Raw genomic sequence first — 25802 nt, 5'->3', positions numbered from 1 at the left:
ATCTCCCTCCATAAAACCATTAAGCAAAATACATTAAGAAAATAAAATATAAAGTCTTCCTCAACTCTACATATTTTCGGCTATTACTCTATTTCCAACTGTTTTAAGTCCATATTTACTATTTATACTAGATTTTCCACCATCATCCTAAAAATGTTTTTGTCATAACCTCTTATTATTGCCTTATTCCTAAATTCAACTCTACAATCTTACCTCATTTACCCTCTGCAACATGCTCTTTATTTTTTGCATTCTGTGATGTCATTCCCTCTAGGTTCCTTTATCTCTGGTCACTGTTATTTTCCTTTATTTAGCTCTTCTTCTTAGCCACTCCTTATAAATTGAGTACTTCCAGGATTTCTAATTGATTCCATGCATTTGCATTGCTTGAACTATCTCATATATTTTAATTACTTAAATTAATATCCTTAGCTTCATTCTCATTCCTGAGTGCCAGAAATATTTATGCTAATAATGACTATTCTAATACTGACTACCTTCACCCTTCAAACCTAGTGTACCTAAAAAAGAAACCATCTGGGGCACCTGGGTGGTAAGTGTCCGACTTTGGCTCAGGTCATGATCTCACGGTTTGTGGGTTTGAGCCCCGTGTTGGGCTCTGTGCTGACAGCTCAGAGTCTGGAGCCTGCTTCAGATGCTGTGTCTCTCTCTCTCTGCCCCTCCCCCTCTCATGCTCTGTCTCTCTCTCTCTCAAAAATAAATAAACATTGAAAAAAATAAAAAAAAAGAAATCATCTTCTGGGATCAACATCTCCTTCTAAAACTACTGGTTCCACCTCTATCTTCTTGGCTAATCTTTAATTTGGAGTTCTATATCTTACTTTTCTTTCTTAACAACCTTCCCCACTCACTTGTTCCATTTGTTCAGGAGCTATCTTATCCAGGATACCAACATTTTTTTAACTTAATTACTATGAATGACTTCTTAATTCACATTGTTATATCCCATTTTTTTTAATTTTTTTAAGTTTATTTATTTTGAAAGAGAGGGGGAGGGATATTCAGAGAGGGGAGAGAGACAGAATCCCAAGCAGGCTCCACATTGTCAGTGCAGAGCCCAACACAAGGCTGGAACTCACGAACCAGAAGATCATAACCTGAGCCAAAACCAATAGTTCATACTTAACCAACTGAGCCACCCAAGGCATGCCTCTTATATCCCATTCTTAATGCCCTTTAGAAATTTTCTACTCTTATCAAAGAGCAATTGTTTTAAAATGCAAATACAAGTATCTACGATACTAAATAGTATTTGGAATAAAGAACAATCTTCTTTATGTATTATACAAATTGCGTCATCATCTGTCCTCAACCATGATGAAGTAATGCTACTCTCCGGTCCCACTACAAATAGTTTTTTTCTCACCCTTAGAGTTCTTCCTATCTCACTGGCTAATTCTTCCTTAGCCTACACAACCCATCTCAGGTGGCATTTCCTCCAAAAAGCCTTCCAAGTGATGAGTGCAAATTAGGTACCTCAAGTGATAAATACCAATTCTATGTGTTTTCATAGCACCTTGTTTCTGTTTCTAAAGCATTTAACATAAAATGAATCATGGTGTGTTTAATTGTCTGCATTTCCCCCACTAAACCATAAGTTGCTTGTTTTTTGTTTCTTTAAGTTAATCTACATTCTAGTTAGTTAATATATAGTATAATATTGGTTTCAGGAGAATTTAGTGACTCATCACTTATATATAACACCCAGTGCTCATTACATCAAGTGCCCTCCTTAATGCCCATTACCCATTTAGCCCATCTCCTGCCCACCTGCCCTCCAACAACCCTGTTTTTTTCTCTACAGTTAAGTCACTTAAGGTTTGCCTCCCTCTTTTTTTTTTTTTGAACCCTAAAGCTTTTGAAGCAAAACACTGTCTCATGCATATTTGTATTTGTATTTCCTGACAATTTCCCAGAAGGAGCCAAAATAAATGGATACCTGACAAATGAAAGAATAAATAAGTACATATATTTCAGAATTCTGTGATCAATTTCATGTACCTGTTATACACTAGTGTGCAATTCTGAAGGTATGAAAACACCTATGCATTTTAACTCATGTTTCTATGAAAAGTAATACCCATTCAAATCCAACATAAACCCTTACTGAAATATCATCCCCACATATTTTTTAAGAATGTCAAAGGCAACAAAGATCTCTGACTTATGTAAGACAAAGTCTGGAATTGATATTTCTTAAAAACAAGATGAGATAACCTGATCTCCTTAAAACTGTGTTTTTCTTTCGCTGTGTTTTTTTTTGTGGTGATTTGAAATTTTCCCTAAGAAAGACAGAGAAACAAAAACTAGTTTTCTCTTGGATTGGATCCACCCTGCCCCATCTAGTGTGCACAGAAGAAATAGGTCTCCAGTTACAAATGAATACATTTAAGAGCCTATTTTTTCTTTTCCTTCCTTCCTCCCTCCCTACTTCTCTATTTCTTTTTAATTATTTCTTTAGAGTTTATTTTGAGAGTGAGAGAGAACAGGAAAGGGCAGAGAGACAGAGAGAGAGAGAGAGAGAGAGAGAGAAGGGGGGGGGGGGACACAGGCAGGCTCTGCACTGTCAGTGCAGTGGACGTGGGGCTCGAACTCATGAACCATGAGACCATAACCTGAGCCAGAACCAAGAATAAGAGGCTCAACCAACTGAGCCATCCAGGCGCCTCTCATTTCTTTCTTTCTTTCTTTCTTTCTTTCTTTCTTCCTTCCTTCCTTCCTTCCTTCCTTCCTTCCTTCCTTTCCTTCCTTCCTTCCATCCATCCTTCATTACTTCTTTCCTCCTTCCCTCCCTCTTTTTTTCTTTCTTTTATTCTTCTCTTTGCCTTTCTTCTCCCCCCCTCTCCTTTTTTCTCCTTTTTCTCCCCACCCAACCCCTGCACCTGTCTCTCTCCCTCTCTCTCTCTCTGTTTTACTTTCTTTGCTTTTGGTCTATGGTAACTTCTTTGCCATATGAGTACTATCTGTAAATATGTAGGACAAGAATATTCTACTGTAGAACTTAGACATATTTAAGAGCTCTCACTTCATCTGTCAGCTAGGTATAATGGGTCACATTACAAAAGACTGAGATAGTTCAACAGTGCAGAAGAGCAAGAAAAAAAATCAAGTGTATCTTGAAGTCACCAGCAAACTCAATTTCTCACTACCAAGGGAGCATGTTTTGAGGTATATTAAGTAATACTACATCCTGTTGGTTCTTTAATGTATAAAAGACCATCCATCAAAACATCAATGGAATGTACCTAAGTTTTCATTAGAGTTCTTCAGTTCATGCATAAAAGCGGATTTAATCTGTGCAACACTGGAGTCTACAATGAAGTTGAACTGCTCTATACGTTATACAAACATTCACTCTTCATATAAAAATGAACATCAAAATAAGTTAATTTTCAGCTATTCATCAAGGGCCTACTTTATACTCAACACTGTGTAATTTAATAGTGCATTTAATTATTGGGTTAATCCTATAAATACTTACTGAGTGATTATATATTCAAAACACTGTGCTAAATGATACTGATATGTGGACAAAAAATATCCCCTGAAAAGGGATTTAATTATAATTGAGAAGCAATAAAAGACAGCTGAAATGCAGTTGCTTCCTTAAAAATAATAGCAATGTATGGTGACAGTAGCTACACTTGTGAGGAGCAGGGCATAACATGTAGACTTGTGGAATCACCATGTTGTACACCTGAAACATTGTATCTCAACCATACTTCAGTAAATAAATTTTAAAAATGTAACCAAATAATAATAACAACATAAGTGTAAATATATTTGAAAAGGAATTTTCAGTCCTCCTGAACACACACACACACACACACATATATATAAACATGATCTTCTAGAAGGAAATAGCCTAACTTTACTAACAGGCAAAGTTTTTTTAATGCTTATTTATTTTGTGATACAGAGAGAGAGAGAGAGAGAGAGAGAGAGAAGGGGGGAGGGACACAGACAGAAAGAGAGAGAAAGCATCCCAAGCAGTTTCTGCGCTGTCAGCATAGAGACCAACACAGGGCTTGAAACCATGAACCAGGAGATCATGACCTAAGCCAAAATCGAGAGTCGGATGTTCAACCCACTGAGCCATCAAGCGCCCCTTGAATGCATAGTCATACAAATTAAGATAATGGTAAAATCAAGAAGTTGAAATATGTTCCCTATTTGGTTGCAAGTCACAAGGTCCAAAGAAGGTGGTGCTATTCACAAATCTTAATCAGATTCCGGGTAATGACTTTATGTTTGTTTATTGCCCAGGAATGAATCTACGCTAAAGAAAAGGTATGAGACTTTCCCTTAAGCGTAATTAAAAGGGGGTTTCCTTGGTGATTCTTTTTATCACTTTACATATAACACCATTACACATTGCTATTCTCATTTGAGTATGAATGACTATATAGCAAATTACTACTTTTCACCTGTTTTTTAAAATAAATATTGCTAAGTAAAAGTAATATTATTTTTCATGTTAGAAATCTGCACAGAATAGTCAGGACACAATCTAGTCATCATTCTGTGTACCCTAATTATGTGATTTTGAAAACTTAGTGGACACATCTAAAAAATGGTGATAACATTTATATAAATCTCATTCTGAATGGTAAATATATATATACACACACATATACATATATCATTTCTATGCACATTAGAACTAAAGACATTTTACTGTATAATAAATGGATGTAATTTTACACAAAATTAAATACGAGTCATCGTTAATTATTTTTTTTTTAATGTTTATTTTTTTTTTTTTATCTTTGACAGAGACGGAGACAGAGCATGAGCGGGGGAGGGGCAGAGAGCGAGGGAGACACAGAATCTGAAGCAGGCTCCAGGCTCTGAGCTGTAAGCACAGAGCCCGACACGGGGCTCGAACTCACAGACTGTGAGATCATGACCTGAGCCGAAGTCAGACGCTCAACCGACTGAGCCACCCAGGCACCTCGAGTCATCGTTAATTAAAGTAGTGGGGAAATATTGTTCTAATTTTAAACGTATGCAAGGTATATTTTTAATTTGCTACATTAACACAAAGTTTGGATGAACAATTATACATGCTTTATTATATACTATGTTTTTAATGACCACATCGAATTTATAATAAGATTATGATACACACATGCTATTTCACAAAAATAACATGGATATTTAGCTGAACCTGAAAAGCAACTGCTCTAAAATTATAATTTGATTCTTTTTCCAGGAGAAGAATTTACTGTCCTATTGATGTAATTAGTATTTTTCCATAGAATTTCTTTACTGAAAGCCCAATCTATAAAGTAAACTGATGACAACTGGATGAGGATGTGTTTATGACAGTTGGGAACTAATCCCTGCTTCTAGTAAACCTGGCTGCACCACTAACTGCATAAATTTGAGCAAGTAACCTCTGTCTTATTTTCCTCATCTGAGTTATAGGAATACAAATAGTACCTAATTTGTATTGTTGTTGAATAATAACCTAAAATATGTAAAAGGCCCAGTGGCTGCCAAAGAGTCGACCCTTAACAAATGTTAACTATAGATAGCTAGATGCATCAAAATTTATAGGAATTTTTTAATAGAGATAAAGCTTAATTAGATGACTAAAGACAATTGAGAGGACCAATTTATGCAATCTGACTTCAGGATTTAATCTGTATAATCCCTAACTTCAATCCTATTTCTCTATCCATTATAAATTAAGATACAAAAAGATTCCCTTTGCAGTAGCAATATAAATGAGGAAGCATGAGAGAGCATAAAGAATATGGAATTTGCTCATACACTGGGCCTAAATTCTAAATTTAATATTTACTAATTTTAATAATGGAGAAGTCATTTAAAATTTCTGAAGTCATTTAAGACTTCAGCCCCTTTCTTACAAAATAGAGTGAAAATAAATCTTATATTATCTCCCAGAGATATTTAAGGTTTAAATAAGAAATACATGTAAGGGAATATTGCCATTGCTGTTAATACTTACAGTTTTTCATTAAAATGAAAGCTAAGTAAATTTATACACAAAGTCAATACTAATTTCAAAATCCTTAAAGTATTTTTATGAATTAGCTTTTTAAGTAGATTATAGTTTCATATGTAATTTATACAAACCAAATATTTCTAATTGTGCAATTTGTTCAAGAAATTACTGAAGAAAAATTCTACCGTGTATTAAGTTTTACAAAAAACATTCATAAATGTAGAGTGTTTAAAATGATATAGGATTTATATAGTTTATTTATGATATTTTGAAATAAAGTTTGCCTAAACACAGATGTCGAGATTTTCAATTTAGATTTAACAGAGAAAAATAATTAGTAAATAACTGAAATGCGACTGCAATTTTTATTAGGATAAACCTAAGAAATATATTCATAGAAGTCACTTCACATATGCATCATATACAGTATTTATTACCTCTAATTTACTGAATGCAAAATCTATTAAAGAATAGTTTCATTTCAATTAGTATTAGAAACATATGCTACTCAAAAAACTACATTAATCTTTCACAAGCATGTAGAAAATTAACATTCTTTATTTAAACAAAAGTTTTTAATAAACCTGTTCCATTCAAAATTGAGAATCTTAAATGTATATTTAATACTATTTTTAGAAGATTAATTTCTTCTCATTAATAGAATCTGTTTTGGTATGCATTCTTACATGTGTTTTTTAGGCAATACTAATTTTAATGACTTAAGATAGATACATTAAAATATACCTTCTGTAAAATAAATGCCAACTTTTTGCCACTCTGGAAACAAAGGAGTGTTTCAGAGGATTTGTGTTATTTGAAATACTTTGAAATATTCCAAAACTCAAATGTGAGTTACTACTGGGGACAGAAAACATTCCCCCATAACATCCCTAAGTGCTTTTAACATTTTCAACCTTAATTTCTTAAAGGAGGTGAGGTGGGAATGTTGAACTAGAAAATAAAAGCAGACCACCATAGCTTGGTCATGAATCTTAGTAGACTTCATAATTTCTTTAATCCAAACACCCTTGATGAAGGAAATGTTCGTATGTGGCCAACTATTTGAAAGAGCAAGTTCAGTACTTCCCCTAGGCTACTTGTTTGATTGTTATCCTAAAGACTCCAAGTTTCCCTTTCTTCCTTAATTTTCACATATTCATTTATTCATTTATTCATTCAATAAGTACTTTTTAAGCATTAACATATGTGGAGAAGTGTTCTAGATTCTGAGAATACAAAGATGAGTAAGACACAAAACTTGCTCCCAAGTTGTTTCAAGGATTTTTAAAATATTTATAATTGTGTTGCAATAGTATAACATGAACAAAGTGACCATATCTAATTGAGGTAAAAAATGAGGTGAAGCTTAAAGGCAGGACAATCTTAATTCATTGCCCAACTAGAACAGCTATTCCAGAACAACTGGATTATTTCAAAACTGGAACAAGCCAAAATTTATCATCACCCTATTTAAAGGAGAATAGGATTATGGGGAAAAGGCAGAAGAGGATTGGCTAAGGAAGACTGTGGAATGAAACTGATACACTTCAAAAAAGACTAAGACCATTCTGTCCTGGAACATAACTAGTGACTACCAAAGGACAGAGAGAATGAGTGTCATGGTATTATTTACAAAAACGACAGAAGAGCTTCTAGATTCATCTAATTACTGACCTAACAAGTGCCTCTGAGAACTCTAAAGCTGTGCCGTGCATGCTGTTTGTGGCCATGCTCTCTGATACGGTTTCTAAGTTGTGATGTTGAACATTCTTTAACTGTGCACATAGACAACATAGTACAACCTGGTTTTACTTCAGGTTTTGCCACATATCCAGGAAATCACATTCTGAAAGAATTGTGTTTTGTTTTTACTCTCAGATATAACTTAGAATAAACTCAATTTTACTGTGGAAAAATACAGAAGAAACATGTATCCTTCATTGAAGAATGGAAACCTCTTTGGAATCTAGGAAACAAAATAAATGGCAATATTATTTAATCTGTTAACATCAGCTTTTTGCTTCTATGCTAATTTTTTAAGGTTGTTTTTTTTTTAATTTAATGAGAGAGAGAACCAGCAGGGGAAGGAGAGAGAGAGAGAGAGAGAGAGAGAGAGAGAGAGAGAGAGAGAGAATCCCAAGCAGGCTCTGTGCTGTCAATGCAGAGCCTAACTCAGGGCTTGATCCCACAAACCATGAAATCATGACCTGAGTTTAAATCAAGGGTCAGACACTTAACTGATTGAGCCATCCAGGTGCCCATAAGTGTTTGGTATATGTACATACAATTTACTTTAGAGAATTTGGCGGGGGGGGGGGGGGGGGGGATAAATCTAATACTGATAAAACATGTGCTTGGATAATCCAAATGATTATCACTGAATCATAATGGAGTTTTATATTCAAAGTTGAGTTTGTCAAACATTTTTTCCCACCTTAGAGCATCCACACACTGTAACAAACCACAAAAAGAATGCCAGCTGTCTAAGTGGTAAACATTGTTTCCACCGATACTGTAATGGCTACTAATTGGGTGTATGGCACACTTAGTCATGAAGAAGCCTGAGAAAAGAAGTTTGGCTGTATGACCAGGAATAAAAGCAAAGAGAACTGCAGGAGGATGTTTCAATAATCCCAGAATAAGAAACAACACACTTGGATTAAGATGGGTAGGGAAATGAGTAGGAATAAATAAATGAAAAACATTAGGAAAGATTAATTTGGAGAACTTGGTAATTAGTTCAATATGAAGGTGAAAATTAAAGGGAAGACATTGAGGACTTAGAAGTTGCAAATATGGCCGGATACTAATTTAAGAATCCTATTAATCAATATCAAACTTCCAAGCAAAAGTCTAAGACCACTCTGGGCAGAGGTACAATACACACACATTCACATATCTTTACATAATGTGTATGTGCTCTGTTTTAAAAGGAAAATTGTTATGGAAAATTATTTTAGTTCAAGATATTAAAGAAGAATAGATACATTAATGACCCATTTCCAGTGAAGTTGACAATGTTCCTTAAATTATTCATTTAAATCCCTTAAAACCAATGCAAAGGTTAAACTTACCCCTGGCAGTCCAGGTGAGTATGCAGTAAGTAAATCATAACTAGAACCTTGAAATCTTGAACTGCAAAGTTTATGTACCTAAGTAACTGTATCTTAAATGAGAACACACCTTAGCTTTAACTCTGAAGCTTAGCTTCTGGCAAAGCTCCCTTCAGGAATATTATCTCTGGCAAACCACATTCAATTTAAAACTCACAGACTTCATCTTAGGCAGCACACGCCTCAGCTAATCACCTAACCCTGAGAGATTTGACCTCTGGTAGTACCGATGCAATCTAAGCTTTAGAACTTCTTCTCCAGGGAACTGATTTGTAAGACATCGTGGAAATCCTTTACTGAACCAGTGAATAACAACAAAAGTGAAAAAACTACATTTTTTTCAGTTTTAATTTCCTCTCTTTTACTGATCTTTGTTTCAATGTGTAAAGAAAGTCACAACAACACAAAAATTAGAAGGGAAATGAATCCAGTTTCCATTAACTATATAGATTGCAAAAACTGGTTCTGAGTTTTGTATTTTGTTATGTGACTAGTTTTATTAATTCTGTGAGCATTATGACGTGGAGATAGAATAACATATCATGATATTAAAAATGTATTTCTATTAGTTGCAAAAAGAAAACCACAAATATTGTCCTAAAATTCATTTATCAGCTCTGATTGTATAGCCTCTTCTCCAGATGCTGATTGTCTCCACATGGCTATTTACCCTGAATTTCCTGGATAAGTGATGTCTTGAGTAAGATCCAAAGTCATTTTAGAATCTTGGACTCTATTCTAAAGCATAGCAGACACGGTTACCAATAATGCAAAGAATTTAAACATAAATTTACTGAGAAGCCTTATCTTGGATTAAATTGATCCTTTTCTATTTCTAGTCTCTCCTATATATACATACCTTTTTTTAAAATAGGGATCTGTATTTAAAAAAAAAAAAAGTTCACTTGCAGATTATCAAAGACATGCAAATTTAACTGACAGCAAGTTACAATTTTGCCTAAATTTTAAAAAAATCATCCCAAATGCCTAATACTGTTGAGGGTGATATTCAGATACACCCCTGCTAACAAATTATACTATGGCAACTTATTTGGAAAACATCCTAACTCCAATCTCTCAGCTCAGCAAATAGCATTTATTTCATTGAAAAAAGTATAATCAAACCATTAATACCCATATCACAATCTATAAACTACTGTGATATTGCAATATCATGGGGTCTTTCTTTCTGCTTAAAACACATAAACTCTCTCTGCTTCTATCTAAAACCAACCCCACCAATGAGCTACAGCTCACATCATACTTAATTCTTTTGCTTAATAATTTTTACCATATTTTTTCCTTCCCTGGTCTATCATTACCATCAGCATACAATCATTCAAAAAATTTTCTATCTTAAGATAATAAAGTCTCAGAGGCCCCATATCTTCCTGTTAAACCTCTAAAACTGCACTACAACAGGGGAGCCTGGGTGGATCAATCAGTTGAGCATCTGACTCTTGATTTTGGCTCAGGTCATGATCCCATTATTGTGGAATTGAGACCCACTTCAGGCTCCCCACTGAATGTGGTGCCTGCTTAAGACTCTCTCTCTCTCTCTCTCTCTCTCTCTCTCTCTCTCTCTCTCTCTCCCCCCCTCACCCCCTCCCCCATTAACTCTCTCTCTAAAATAAAAAATAAAAACTGGGCACCTGGGTGGTTCAGTTGGTTGAGCACCCAACTTTAGCTCAGGTCATGATCTCACGGTTTAGGAGTTAAAGTCCCATATCAGGCTTGCTGCTATGAGCACAGAGTCCACTTTGGATCCTCTGTCCCCCTCCCTCTACCCCTCCTCAGCCTGTACTCTTTCTCAAAATTAAATAAAACATTAAGAAAAAACTGCAATAGAACAGAAATCTTAAAGGAGTTCTCTATAATTCTTACCTCCAATGTCTCACCTCCAAATTTCTCATCTGCCTAATCCTAAAGTTTCATTCAAAACATTTTACTAAAACTGGTCTTGAAGAGATTACGAATGACCTTTTCCTCACCATATTGAATTGCTCATTCTAATTTCTCTTATTTACACAATCACTATAATTTGATACTATTGATCATTCCTTTTTTGAATAATGTTATAAATTGGTTTATATGATTCCACACTCTACTAGGTTTCTTCCCACATTCATGTTTACTTTTTGTCTCTTTTGCCAACACTATTCTCTTTTCCACTTTGAAATGCTAGATTTCCTTCTGTCATAGTATATCCAATATCTATTCATTTTTATACCAGTCCAATGACTTTAAAAAACTCTTAAACTTAGAGCTTCAAAATCAAGCCATCCTCTTAGGTCTGGACATGAATATGCAACTTGCTACCTGATTGGCTTGGAAGAGTTGAAGAATGGGGAGAAGAGAGGTGTGAGAGGGAAAATAAAAAGAGACATGGCACTAGGTTGTCAGAAAGAATGGTGGGGGGAAAAAGTTCCCATTGCTATGAGACAGGATGTTCGATTCTCATTACAAAGTTATTTGTGTTTCTAGGGTATAACACCTCCCACCCACCCTTCCACTGCATCATGCATCAAGTCTATATACAAAGATAGCTTTGAGCAAGAGAGGTTATCTTTGTGGACATTAAGAAAATGGTCTGAGTTTCACAGCTGGGTCCATGTGAGGCCAAATACTAACTGCATATGGGAAAAAGCAAGAAAATCTATAAACTAAGCTAATTAAGCAGAAGTAGAAAAATAGAGCCAGAAGGGACTATGATGATGTAAAGTCCTCTTGGGATTTTTCAGAGATGTGGGGAAAGAAATGCATACAATGTGAGTTAAACCTTTAGGGTAGTGATGATAGCTAATTTCCCGATTACACATGCACATTCCCATCTGGAGGCTATTGTCAACAAGAAGGAGGTATGATAAAGATCTGATGTGAAGTAAAATATATTTACATAGCTTCTACCTAATAGTGTCTTGAATAAGTTTCTATTCAACACATATGCAAATAAATGGAATCTGAATATAAAACTCAATAGGGAGAAATGACCATAATTGAAAAATTTTCATCATGTATCCTATACGGAGTATACAATGAAAAAAGAAGAGGTTTTACACAAACTGAGGATGAAAAATAGCTCTCTGAATAAAAATATATGCCCTCAATCACACTTCACACACACCTGACTTACATAAATGTTGTTTAGATTAATTCTAGAGACAACATGAAAGCAGAGGGGAAATACCGCATGTGAAAGGATTTTAGAACTGAGTTTATCTAGAAATTAATCAACTTAATCTACCTTAAAGTTTGCTTGTGTATTAAAATTTTCATGAATTTTTCATAAGCTAAATGAGTGCCAAGTTAATAAGGTGGCCTATATCTTTTTCCTTCCTGAAATTCTTTATCAAAATCACATTTATATGCAATGTATCCAAGTAGTGCAGTTGTAAAATAACAAAACTAGAGTCTCTGTTTTAGTATATTTCCTACATTCAAAGGACAGTAACCACATCTTACATCCTTTAGTTAATAAACTACTTTGAGTTGGTGATGTTTACCAACAAGTGACTTTAGTTTGTAAAGCCAGCATTCCAGGGCTATTTTTCATAGATGTATTGATCTAGATTTTGGTTTACAGCCAACAAATGCACAGGGATGCTTAGCTTTGGTTTCAGGTTTCAAATCTTTCCACCTCATTTGGGCTTTTCCTATACGAATGGAATTTTATATTAGAATAGTAAAGTGTAACAATCAAATCACTTGTTTAAATGTTAGTTAAACAATTTAGAACAAAGTATAAACAAGCTAAAGTTAGGCTCAAATCTGATTCCTGTTAGCAAGAATCAGGTTTTGAGACTGCTCTCCCCAAGAGACTTAAACTTCCATTTGGTGTTGTATCATCTGCCTTTGAGCTCTTGATTGCACTATAAAATATTTGATTCCTTGCTGGGCTAGGACACTGCTTGGAGATAAAAAGCTCTATGTCCTCTATTACTGCTAAGAATTGTGTTAATTTCCAGAACAGTTTCAGGTTATCTTCCTTGCGTTTCTCATTAGAATTTCTGAGTATTTAAGGTTCCACATTGCCCACAGATGGAAGCAAAACAAAAACAAAAACAAAAAATTCATAGCATGCCCTATTTACCATCATGGAATCTTCTTAAATGCCATTTAAAATTTTTTATTATTTAGACAAAAATTTATTTTATGTTATTATCAAAATTATCCTAAGTAAGTTGACTATAGAAACTTTGGACATAATGAGGGGTGCCTGAATGGCTCAGTTGGTTAAGCACCTGACTTCAGCTCAGGTCATGATCTCATGGTTCATGGGTTCGAGTCCCATGTCCGGCTCTGTGCTGACAGCTCAGAGCCTAGATCCTGCTTCGGATTCTGTGTCTCCCTCTCTCTCTGCCCCTACCTCACTTGTGCTCTGTCTCTCTCAAACATAAACATTAGAAAAAAAACTTTTTTAAAAGAAACTTTGGACATAATAGAAATACATATTAAAAAAGTTTAAAACTACCTAGTTATAAGTACTGCATTAGTTTTCTGAGGCTGCTAGAAGAAATTACCACAAATATGACAGTTTAAAACAACATATATGTATTCCCTCACAGCTCTACAGGCTCTAAGTCTGAAATTCAGCATGACCATGCTGCCTGCAGAGCCTCTAAGGATGAATTCATTTCCTTCCTCTTCCAGCTTCTGGTGGCTCCAGGCATTCCTTGGTTTATGATCACATCACATCACTCCAAGATCTACATTAGGGGTCACATTGCATCTTCTGTGTGTCTGTAATCTCCCTCTGTTTCACTCTCACAAGAACTCTTGGCACTGGATTCAGGGCCCAATAGATAATCTAAGATGATCTCACCATCTCAAGATTCTGTTATATCTACAAAGATTCTTTTTTCAAATAAGGTTAACATTTACATTTAAATAAGCATTTACATTTTTTAGTTCATTTCCCCAATCTTACTTTCTCTAAAACTCTCTCATTACTGACTTCATACTACATAGGGTTTCCCATAAACAATAGAAAACTAAGTAATATATGTTTAGGAATATAGTCCTATTTTGGTAAACCTCATTTTTAACTATGACATAATTGGGGCACCTGGGTGGCTCAGTCAGTTGAGCATCCAACTCTTGATTTTGGCTCAGGTCAGGATCTCATAGTTCATGAGATCAAGCCCTGTGTCAGGCTCTGGGCTGGTGGCGCAGAGCCTAGTTGGGATTCTCTTTCATGCTCTCTCCCTCTCTGTCCCTCACCCTCCCTCCGTCCATCTCCCTCTCCCTCTCTCAATCTCAAAAATAAATAAACTTAAAAAACAACTAAAAATTAAATAAGACATAATAGGGAAAAATCTAAAATTTAAATTATTGAAGGGAACAGCATGGGGACAAGGGGATATATAGGAGAATCATATAGTTCTCTTCAGAGAGCATACACACACGCGTGCATGCACACACACACACACACACACACACACACACACACACACACAATGGACTATTACTCGTCCATCAAAAAGAATGAAATCTTGCCATTTGTAATAGCATGGATGGAGCTAGAGAGTATTATGCTAAGCAAAATAAGTCAGAGAAAGACAAATACTATATGATTTCACTTATACGGAATTTAAGAAAAAAAAACATGAACATGAAGGGAAAAAAAGGCAAACCAAGAAAGAGACTCTTAACTAGAGAGAAAAAACTGAGGGTTGCTGAAGGGGAGGTGGAGAGGGGGATGGATTAAATAGGAGGATCATATAGAAACTTAGAACATTAGTAACAATGGCCTGGTTCTAACACCGAGTACTTGTTTCATGGGTGTGTATTTCATTATGATTTAATAACTTATTTATATGTTATATGCAATCTTTGAGTTAATATCACATTAGATAATTGAAGACTTTAAAAGGAATTTTACAGAATGCTCCCAAAATGGTGGTATCAATATACTCTCCAGTAGCATTAAGAGCACCTGTCACACTACAGAACACTGTCTACATTGAATGAAGCCTTAAAAAAAAAAAAAGAAAAAAAAATTGCTACTTAATAAACAAAGAGACAAATGTGTCACATTTTAATTTATATATTTATACCCCTATTTTTTATTCAGGATTGTCTTATTATTTTCTTAAATATTTATTCTTTTGCATGTATTTCAGAAAAACTTAAGCTTCTGAAAATCTTTGTATTTTGATTGGACTCATCTTAACTCAACATATAGTTTTATAGAAAATTAACATCATAAAAATATTGAATCTTCTTAATACTGTGCCTCCTACCCATGTACACAATATAAATCACCATTTATATAGCTTTAATAACATTCAACAAAAATATAAATCAGTTCTCCATAAATGTCATGCATATATTTTGGTATATTTATCCCTGTTGCTAGTTGTTTATCCCTGTTGTCTCACTATTCCATAGGCTTCTTATATTTCAATTAATGTATTTTTCTATTTTTCTATCTGTAAAACACCATATGTCTAATAGAACAATATGTCATAACTGTCTTTCAATAATCAGAAGATTAGATGTTTCTATGTGTTTACACAATTATCTTTATATATACATATACATATATATACATATATATACACATATATACATATATGTATACATATATATATATAATCAGAATATTTTTAATTGTTAAGTGAAATAAACCCATTTAAAACTAGCTCAAGCAAATAAGCAATCTACTGATCACATAATGGTAAATGACAGAGATAGAACAGGCCATGAAAAGACATTGTTGGACTCTTTTTATCCATTTCTAGAACTTTACTGAATTTGATAAATTTGGTTAAGAGGTTTTTGCTAACTTAATCAGAGGTATTGATCTATTTTTCTTTTAATGTACTTCCCTGTTTTTTGTTTCATAGTAGTAATGGTATCTGAATTCCTTGATGTCATTTAAATTAGGTTAATTATAAAAACCATAGATTTATGTCTGATTTTTTTTAACCCAACCCACAATATCCACCTTTGAGTAGGAGTATTTGAACTACATGTAAAATTCAACTATTGACATCGTATGGTTTAAATCTACCATCTTACTATTCCTTTTTTATGCACCCTATATTATTCTTTGCTTTCTAATTCCCTTTATATTTCCTGCTTTCTTTTGGATTGATGAATATTTTAACTGGTTCTATTTATCTCCACTAGTTGTTTATCAACATTTTTTTCATTTTTTGTGACTGCTTTAAGATCTATAATATACAACTTAAACTTAGTACCATCTACATTCAAATGATACTATACCACTTCCAAACAGTACTAACAAGCTTGTAAGAGTCCACTTCATTTCTTCCATCCTAAACTTTGTACTATTATTACTATACATTTTCCTTTGTCATGTTAAAACCACGCAGTGCATTATCTTCACTTAGTCTATTTTTCTAATGTTTATTTGTTCTTGAGAGAGAGAGAGAGCCACCCAGGTGTCCCAATACTTAAACATATTTTTAAAAATAGATTGTTGGGGTGCCTGGGTGGCTCAGTCGGTTAAGTATCTGACTTCAATTTAGGTCATAATCTCACAGTCTGTAAATTCAAGCTCTGCCACCGGTTCTGTGCTGATGGCTCAGAGCCTGGAGGCTGCTTCGGGATTCTGTGTCTCCCTTTCTCTTTGTTCCTCTACTGCTTGTGGTCTCTCTCTCTCTCTTTCTCTTTCTCTCTCAAAAATAAACATTAAACAAAATAGAAAAAATAAATAAAAGATGTTTATTTAAGTATTAAGAAAAATGTTTATTACTTTACACAGGTAGTTACCAGAGTTTTTCATTCTTTTATGTGGATCCAGATTTACATCTGGTATCACTTCCCTTATACCCCCAAAATTTTTTACCACTGATTTGAGTTTAGGTTTTCTGGTGAGTTATTTGACGTTTGATGCCCTCTTTTATCATTAATATTTTGCCTTAATTTTTGAAGTGGGTCTATAATTCTAAATTAACATTTCTAGTACTTTAAAGATGTACTGTCTCCTGGTTTGCAGTGATTTCAACAAGATACCTGCTATAAAATATTTAACTCTGCTCCTTAGCAAGTAATTTGTCTTTTTTTTTTTCTCTTACTGCTTTAAGTTTTTCTCTTTATCACTGATTTTAAGTAATTTCATTATTATGTGCCCTTGTGCAGATATCTTCAGGTCTCTGAAAGATAAGATTTATTAGGCAAGTTGGATCTGTGAGTTTATCAAAACTGGAAAATTTCAGCAATTATTTCTACTTTGTTTTCTGTTTTCTCATTTTTCCTCTCCATTGGGGATGCTAATTATATACATTTTTAAACAGTTGAAATTGTTCTCAGTTCACCAATAAACACTGTTTTTTTTTTTTTTTAATTTACTTTTCTCTTTGTATTTCATTTTGGATTGTTTCTACTGTTATGACTTCAAGTCCACTAATCTTCTCTTCTGTATATCTAGTATGTTCTAATATGCCACAAATCTGATCAAGTACATTTTAAAATTTCAGACATATAATTACATCTTTGGAAATATGATTTATGTCCTCTATATATCTCCAATATATCTATTTAACAGGTTCAACATTTCCTCTATCTTCTAGAATGACTGGAATACATTTAAAATGCTCATTTTGTCCTTGAATATTTTTCTTTCAGCTGTTTCATTTACAAGTAAGTTTCAAATAATTGATATTTCTCTTCATTATGGGTAGTATTTTCCTGCTTCTTTGAATGCCTGATAATTTTTGGGGGGATGCCATTGTGAATTTTATTTTGTTAGATTATTTTTTGTATCCCTATAAGTATTCTCAAGTGTTGTTCCATACCCTGAGTATATTACATTGAAACCATTCAACCTTTTGGATCTTGCTTTTAATTTTTCCCCCCAGGAATGCTGGTTATAGTTTTAGAATCACTGATGTAATCATTGCTGCATCTTGTACCTATATTTTATCCCAATCCAATACAAAAGAGAACTTTAGGAAATGTGAAACTGAAGCATATCAGGCTTTATTACCACTTCACTTACTAGGCATGTTATCCTTATTGGCATCTGACTGGTGAGTGATCCAATTCTAAAATCCCAACCTAAAGGGCTACTTTCTAGGCTCTAAAGAACCAGCAGTTTTGTTTGAGTTCCTTCTGAAAGCCAAACTTGAGACAAGGACATGGAAGTATATAGTTTACTGAAAAGGCAATCTTAGAAAATGCAAGGACACGGGAAAAGTAAAATCAGAAACAGTTTTAAGTGACAATAAAGACTGTTACCAAGTTAGTTAGTACTGTCAGCAATTAAGAGACTCTATCCCTTGGGTGACCATCTGAAGTATCATGTAGAACTTGCCACAGAATTAATCCACCAGAAAATGAGGAGGCTGGGGTACTTAAGTCCCCATTCACATCCTTCATCATTTGAAGACTATCTCATGGAAATTAACTCCTGCATTCCCTGATTCCACAAGCCCATGGGTGAATGACTTTTTTGTGGAAACAGAGTAGCTAGATATGAACATGGGCAAACATGCACAGGAATGTCAGCAGATGGGCCAAGGAGATGTGATATGGCGCCTCACAAGTGTCTGCCACAGCTTATTATATAGATGTGTGGAAGTAGAGACTAGAAGAAACAGCTAAGAGTTAAAAATAATTGGATCTGGAGAATAGTACTTAAGGAGTTAGGCATTGGGAAGGAAGTGGGGGCATTAAGGGACTCAATTTTGGGGGATTTTTGCTGTTTTGTTTTTACCGTAAGCTCTAGAGAGCACTTTGACTTTTAAATTGTGCATACATATTATTTTAATTAAAGATTAAACTGTATAGTTGACAAATGCAGTAACTATGGTCTAAAACATGCAGTTTGGTAGTCCTTAAAAGTTGAAAAAAGCAGCATCTACTTTTTAATTTTTTTTTAAAGTTTATTTTTGAGAGAGAGAGAGAGAGAGAGCGAGCAGGGGAGGGACAGAGAGAGGGAGAAGAGAATCCGAAGCAGGATCCAGGCTCTGACATGTCAGCACAGAGCCTGATGTGGGACTCGAACTCAAGAACCGTGAGATCATGACCTGAGGGGAAGTCAGATGCTTAACTGACTTGAGCCACCCAGGTGCCCCTGCAGCATCTGCTTCTTAATTTCTCCTTTAATATACTTTATTTTTGTTCTATTTTTCCCATTGCTTCAGCTAAGACATAATAATCTAGAAAGGACAGGCTCTTTTTAATTTCTCTTTTAACAGATGGGTCTGGGTTGATTTGCCAAACATCCACCCAGAAATCTTGACTCACTGAAGAAGGGTGGAGATGTTCTGAGCTAAGGGAGGTTGTTTTCTCTTCCACCTCTCTGAGGCAGCTCCTGCAGCCAACCCTTAAGGCCAGAATCAGTTATTTGGAATTCAAAATCTGACTTCATTCTGAGCTACAAAGTCCAAGACCTCCAGCATCTGCCAGTTTCACTGACATACTAATAGTCTAGAAGACAATGTTTTGTTTTTTTTGTTTTTTTTTTTTTATTTTCTGTTTTGCTTTAAAGAAGATTAAATGAGAATTCCTGACATCACATTATGAAGTTTCTTTTTTATTTTCTTTTCAGAAGTGCATATTTAGTCCAGAAGATTTTTAGTTGCTGACAAAAATCCAAATATTGAATTCAGAAGTAATTTACCACATTATTATATTGCTCTGTAGTGTTCTACACATTATTCTCTGTGTGCAGCTGACACTACACCTTTCCTGAGAACAGGTACCTAACCTCTTTCGTGTCTGTGCACCCCCTTCTAGCCCTAGAATGTCAGGCATTATAATTATTGGTAATTAATGTCTAATAATATTCTTATCTAATGCATAATATCTTCACAGAAATAGTCATGTAATTACTACAAACCAGTAATGAATGGCCAGGTTTTAAAGACAGGAATCCCAAATTCTTCTATAGGGTTCTAAATTTGCATTTTAACAAATCCTACTCTTGGTAAAAGGTGTCTTACCTGTTTATTTTTATTACTTTTATTGTGAAACTTCCAAGCCAGCAGTACAGTTGAGGAGATGAATGGAAGAAACTTACTTTGGCCACTTACTTTTTCTCACTCCTCACTATTCACATCACAATGAGTTTACTCTAGCTTGTCCACACTAATGACTGCTCCTTTCTAGTAGGATTACTTCCATGTGATTACATTCTTAAATATACTTCTGTACCATCAACTCCAATATATATCCTTCAAATAAGAGAAAGAGCTGTTTGCCTAATCTTCTGCTACATATATATCACATTCATGGTATTTCCAAATGAAAGGAAATTTAGAAACTATTATATTCAACAATTTATTTTTTTAATTAAATAACCATAGCCCACTCTGAAAAATAAAATAAATCTCCCAAGTAAACATGAAGAATCAGTGCAGAGGTGATAGCTGAAATGCATCACCTGATTTTTAATTTGAGTGGTCATTGTAGTCATTGACTTTTTTTTTCTTGGTTTAAATTAAAATGCATTTATTTATTGATGAGCTTGACATCACAGCTAAGTGATCTGTGAATTATATTATTCTGTTTATAATGTAAACAGAAAAGGTCAATTCTGGCTGCTAGAAAAGAAGTGGAGATACCGGTAATTTAATAATAGATGATTTCTAAAGATAAATTAGTAATTATTTCATTCAAGAAATGGCAATGAAATAATAGGTAAGCATGTTTTAAAAGAACAAAAATAACAATTTTGTTATTATATTCAAAAGATTAGAAATTTTGAAAATAATTATTTTAAGAAAACATATTAAATTTCTAATTTTAGGTGAATATTGGGTTCATTTGAAGATTTGATGTGCAAATTTTTTTTGTCTGTGTGCTTTTTATTATTTGTTTCATTAAGTTATTTCTCAGTAGTTAAATTATCATCTGTTGCATATGAATTTCTTTGGAAAAAATAAAGAGGAAAAAATAATCAAAATATAGAAATTGTTAGAAATATCTGAATTTTTCAATAATGTTCTATATATTTTTCAATAATGCTCCAAGTAAGCATAAGGTCTGCAAAGTATGATACATTTCTTAAGTAATGTAATATAAAAAAATAGTTGGAAATGCTAGTCTATCTCTACTGGCTCTTTTCATTTATTTTTGGTTGAAATGATTCCCCATTTCTTTCCCAAAGGTCACGGTATTACTAATTTGTCAATATTAACTATTTTGAAGCAAATGTTATAATTAAATAGTTATACTTGATTTTGCCAAAGTATTGAGATTATTCAGTGAATAACACACACACACACACACACACACACACACACACACACCCCTTTGGAAAATTACAGATCTCATTATCCTCTATTCAAAAACTTCCTAATAATTTAGTAATCATAAAGTAGACAGTAAGTAAAGTACATTGGAGATAATCATTAACAAGGTAGGAAATTGTTTTATATGTGCCATTAAGATGCCAACAAATATATACGGATAGGAATCTATCTATGGATCAGGAAGGAGTCTTAAGGAATAAAAACCGATACTCACAAACAAAAGAAAAAATAATATATCATATATCAGTATCCGGTAGCTTGCAGAATTGAAAGACTTGAAAATCTTTTAGCCAATAGGCAGGAGGTGGGACTATAGCCAAGGCCAGGCCCAGGAATAGCATAATGCTATCTGCAGCAGGAAAGGTGACATTTCTGCCCCTGGACACTTACTGCCATTGCTGTGCTCACAAAGCTACCATCACTTTTGGTTTGGTTGTGAAACTATATGCTGTTATCAACACCACTGCCACCACTGAATGGTTTTGCAATTGTTTCTACAATTTAGTATCACAATTTAAGATCAAAAGTTTCCAATGAGGACCTGATTGGGCAAGTCTAGGACACATGTTCGTGCCCTAGTTTGTCATAGATGGAAGAGGTTGTATTTGTCTCCCTTGGATTATTTATTTGCATAATTAATATTTCTTCTCACCAAGACTCATACTGGAGAGTATTGTCTTCCAAACAGAACAAATGTTCAGATGCCTGATATAAATAAAAAAAACGCTTGCAAAGTGTATCTGTGTTAAGATTATAGCTTAAATTTCATCAGTCTCTATCAAAATAAGAACTGTTTTTCTCACTGATTTTTGTTATACTATTATTTTGCAAGATTTGTAAGCTCTTTTCCTGGTCTATGCAACTGATAAAGAACCTTCACTTCTATAATTTCCTATTAAGACAATATAAAATGTTCAAAAATCAGTTTCTGATTAAAAATAAAACTAGTTTCAGGGCACCTGACTGGCTTACTTGGCTAAGCGTCCAACTCTAGATTTCAGCCCAGGTCCTGATCCCAGGATTGTGGGATTGAGCCCTGTGTCGGACTCTGTGCTGTTTGTGGAGCCTGCTTAAGATTCATTCTCTCTGTCTCTCTCTCCCACCCACACTCCCTACCTCTCCCACTGCCCCTCTCCTCCACTTGCACTCTCTCACTCTCTAAAATGAAATAAAAAAAAAACAAACTAGTTTTACTAAGCATTTTAAGAAAATTTGGAGTGCCTGGGTGGCTCAATAGGTTAAGCGTCTGACTTTGGCTCAGGCCACGATCTCATGGTTCATGGGTTCGAGCTTCACGTTGGGCTCTGTGCTGACAGCTCAGAGCCTGGAATCTGCTTTAGATTCTGTGTATCCTTCTCTCTCTGTCCCTCCCCCACCTGTGTGCGTTCTCCCTCTCTCTCTCTCTCTCTCTCTCTCTCTCTCTCTCTCTCAATAATAAACATCAAAAAAATTAAAAATAAAAGAAAATTGACATATATTTCTGTATGCTTATGTTATAGAAACATGTTAAGGAGAATATTTATAGAATTTGAAGCCATTAATTATATCAGTACAATTGAGAAGCAGCAATGGAGATTATAGAGATAAAGAGATAAAGATATAGTTACATAAAATATATAGTATATTATTTGCAATTATTATATAAAATTGTATATATAGCACTCCTAAAATATTCATAACATATAAATAGTATTTTGAAATGTCAGAGTGAGTCTACATTTTACATACATTATAAAAGTGTGTGTGTGTATGTGTGTGTGTATTTTTTTAAGTAGGCTTCATGGCCAGCGTGCAGCCCAAAGCAGGGCTTGAACTCAACACCCTGAGATCATGACCTGAGTGGAGATCAAGAGTCAAACACTTAAGCAACTGAGTCACCCTGGCACCTCTGCATTATATATTTTTATCATTGAAACAAACTAGAGAGGAAACTGAAGCTCAAGGACATGACACAGTGTTACCATTAGAGCTTAGGCAAGAAAGACTTCATTATGTTATTTAGCACTCTTCCCTGAATATTGTGGAAACAATATCTGTCAGAGCAGATCAAATTCTATCTACTTAGGTTATACTTTCATCTCCTAAGGCTGTCTACACTGTTCTTTTTCTGAGGATTTCAGAGGAGTTCAAAACAGATAGTCAGAAGCAGCACCAATATGGCCCAATTCCAGCTATTTCTGGATTTCAAGAGGCCTCATTTTGCTGTGAATTTTTGTCCCAGCTCCAGAAGTGAGGTTCTATCCTTCCCATGAACTAATATCCTCCATGAGTCCTTAGCCTCTGTCCCTTTAGTTGTTCCTATTACAGCTAGAAATATGTGGGCTTGTTTAAAAACTATGTGGTTGCCATAGAGGTTCTTTTTTTACTTTTTAAATTTTATTTATATTTTTGTTTTGTTTTTCCATTCTTTAATATGAATGACCAAAAGACAGTGTTAGAAATAACAATTTCAGCATATCACGAAGTTGGGTGGGTTTGAAAACTTCTTGATGGTCACCACTGGTCTAGACAAGACCATAACTGCCCTCCTCAGTGTAGTGGTAAAAGTCAGAATTGAGTCTGTGACAGACGATGTGGGTTGGCTGTCCCCACTATTTCCAATCCAACTCCACACTTGTTTCTCAAACTCTTTTGCACCTAGGAATATCTATATGATATGCTTACCAATCAGACATCAAGTGGACTCTGGCTGGGGAGCTGTATAAAAAGTTATTCCTCTAAGGGTGAAGAATGTATGGCATATACAAGGAAGAGAAACTTTAGATCTTCCTTTGAAGTTCGAAACAATTTCTCAAACTAATTCTTATTTAGCTCAAATTGATGATCATACTCCTTGATGTAAGCAAACAACCAATCTCTAAGGATGAGGAGTGACTAGTGTACAATTTTAATGGAGACAGTGAGTCATAAACAACTTTGTGCTGACACTATTATCATTGTTATTCAATTCAGTCAGTAATCTAGGGCTGCTATAAAGATCAAGCTGTGAATGCATCTGAAAGTTCTTGGGGAATGTAAACCTCCAAATAAAAGGCATAATAGTGTTATTATCTTTTCTTCTAATGACCCTTACCCTTTCACGCTTCAGCACTTGACTCTGCTTTCACCACCAAGTTTCTCTGAGTAAAACACGGACTATTGTTGAAGTTCCACTTGCTCTAAGAGTAGAGAGCAAGCGTATCACTGGCTCTACCTACCATCCTGCATCTTGACCATATCTTGGCAAAATTGTCATCTGGAAAGGGTTTCCTATGAAGAGCTCCCTCTCATCTGCAATTCTGCATTTTGTTTACTGCTAAGACATTAACTAGAAAATTAAAAGGTGGTTTCATAAGGATTTAAGTTGTAATCTTTTGAGAATTAACATTCAGGACAATAATAAATGATGGTGGTTCACTGATAAGCAGTCAGTAGCTTCACAAAACTCACCACCTAAGCAACCAGCTCCTGTGCTGTCTATTCCCACAGCCAGCCCTGCCTGTTGGGCAACATTGTTGAGACTTGCTTTTGATCACAGTCATTGAAAATTCCTATTCAACAACAAGTTCCTCACTGTTTGCATTTCCCCTGAGGAGGAACCAGTCTGGACTCCGGAGATTTAAATTCACCATTAAAATGAGGTTTTTCTTTTCCCACCCTTACTGCCAATTATTTCATGGTGGCATGTTCAGCACATTTGCCAGCCCCACAAGGCATACAAATGGGTTCTCCATGGAGATGAAATTCTTCATTGTTGCCATTCCAAAATCGTATGCTTTGGAAAGAATGTGCTAAGTTCTGTAAATACCTCTCCTACTGATATAAGTTTATATCTTTGCTACTGAAGTTTGAACACTGTTTTTTTTCTGTCAACGCACACACATAAAATGACCTCCTATAGTATAAGTGTATACATCTGACAAGCTTGCTTGCAGACACAGCTGAACTGACCTTTATTTTTTTTCCTCCTTTCATGACACATCAACAGCTGGTCTCCTAAAGGGATGGGCGAACCCAGTCATATTTTAAGCCAGATAACTTTTCAAAAAATTTGTCAAGTATTTTGCCAAATATCTAACCTCTATATCTTTAAACCCTTGTGTATTTGAAGAAAACATTTGAGCTGCATGTTTCTGAATAACTTTCCTCTAACTCATCAACATATTTTATCAGAAAAAAACTATCATCCAAACAGCATATATCTTATTATTTCAATTAATCTGTTTGTTAAGATAAATTTATGTATTATCTCACAAAATTTGATCTGAGGCTCAAACTGGATTTAGTTCATGGAAGTTATAGACTGAAAATAATACACTGATCTGAATGCAAAGTTTTTTGTTGTTGTTGTTTTATTTTGTTTTTGATTCTAAGGGGAGGGAAGCAATACTTTGATGCATACATACAAAATTTAAAGTTACTTTCTCCCTCCTCCTTTGCTTCCTTCCTTCCATCCATCCTTCCTTCTTTCCTTTACCCATACTTTCC

The sequence above is a fragment of the Panthera pardus genome, unplaced genomic scaffold, assembly GCF_024362965.1.
Source record: "Panthera pardus isolate Hobbes unplaced genomic scaffold, ASM2436296v1 HiC_scaffold_8, whole genome shotgun sequence".
Lineage (NCBI taxonomy): Eukaryota > Metazoa > Chordata > Mammalia > Carnivora > Felidae > Panthera > Panthera pardus.
Note: the sequence above shows the minus strand (reverse complement) of the source record.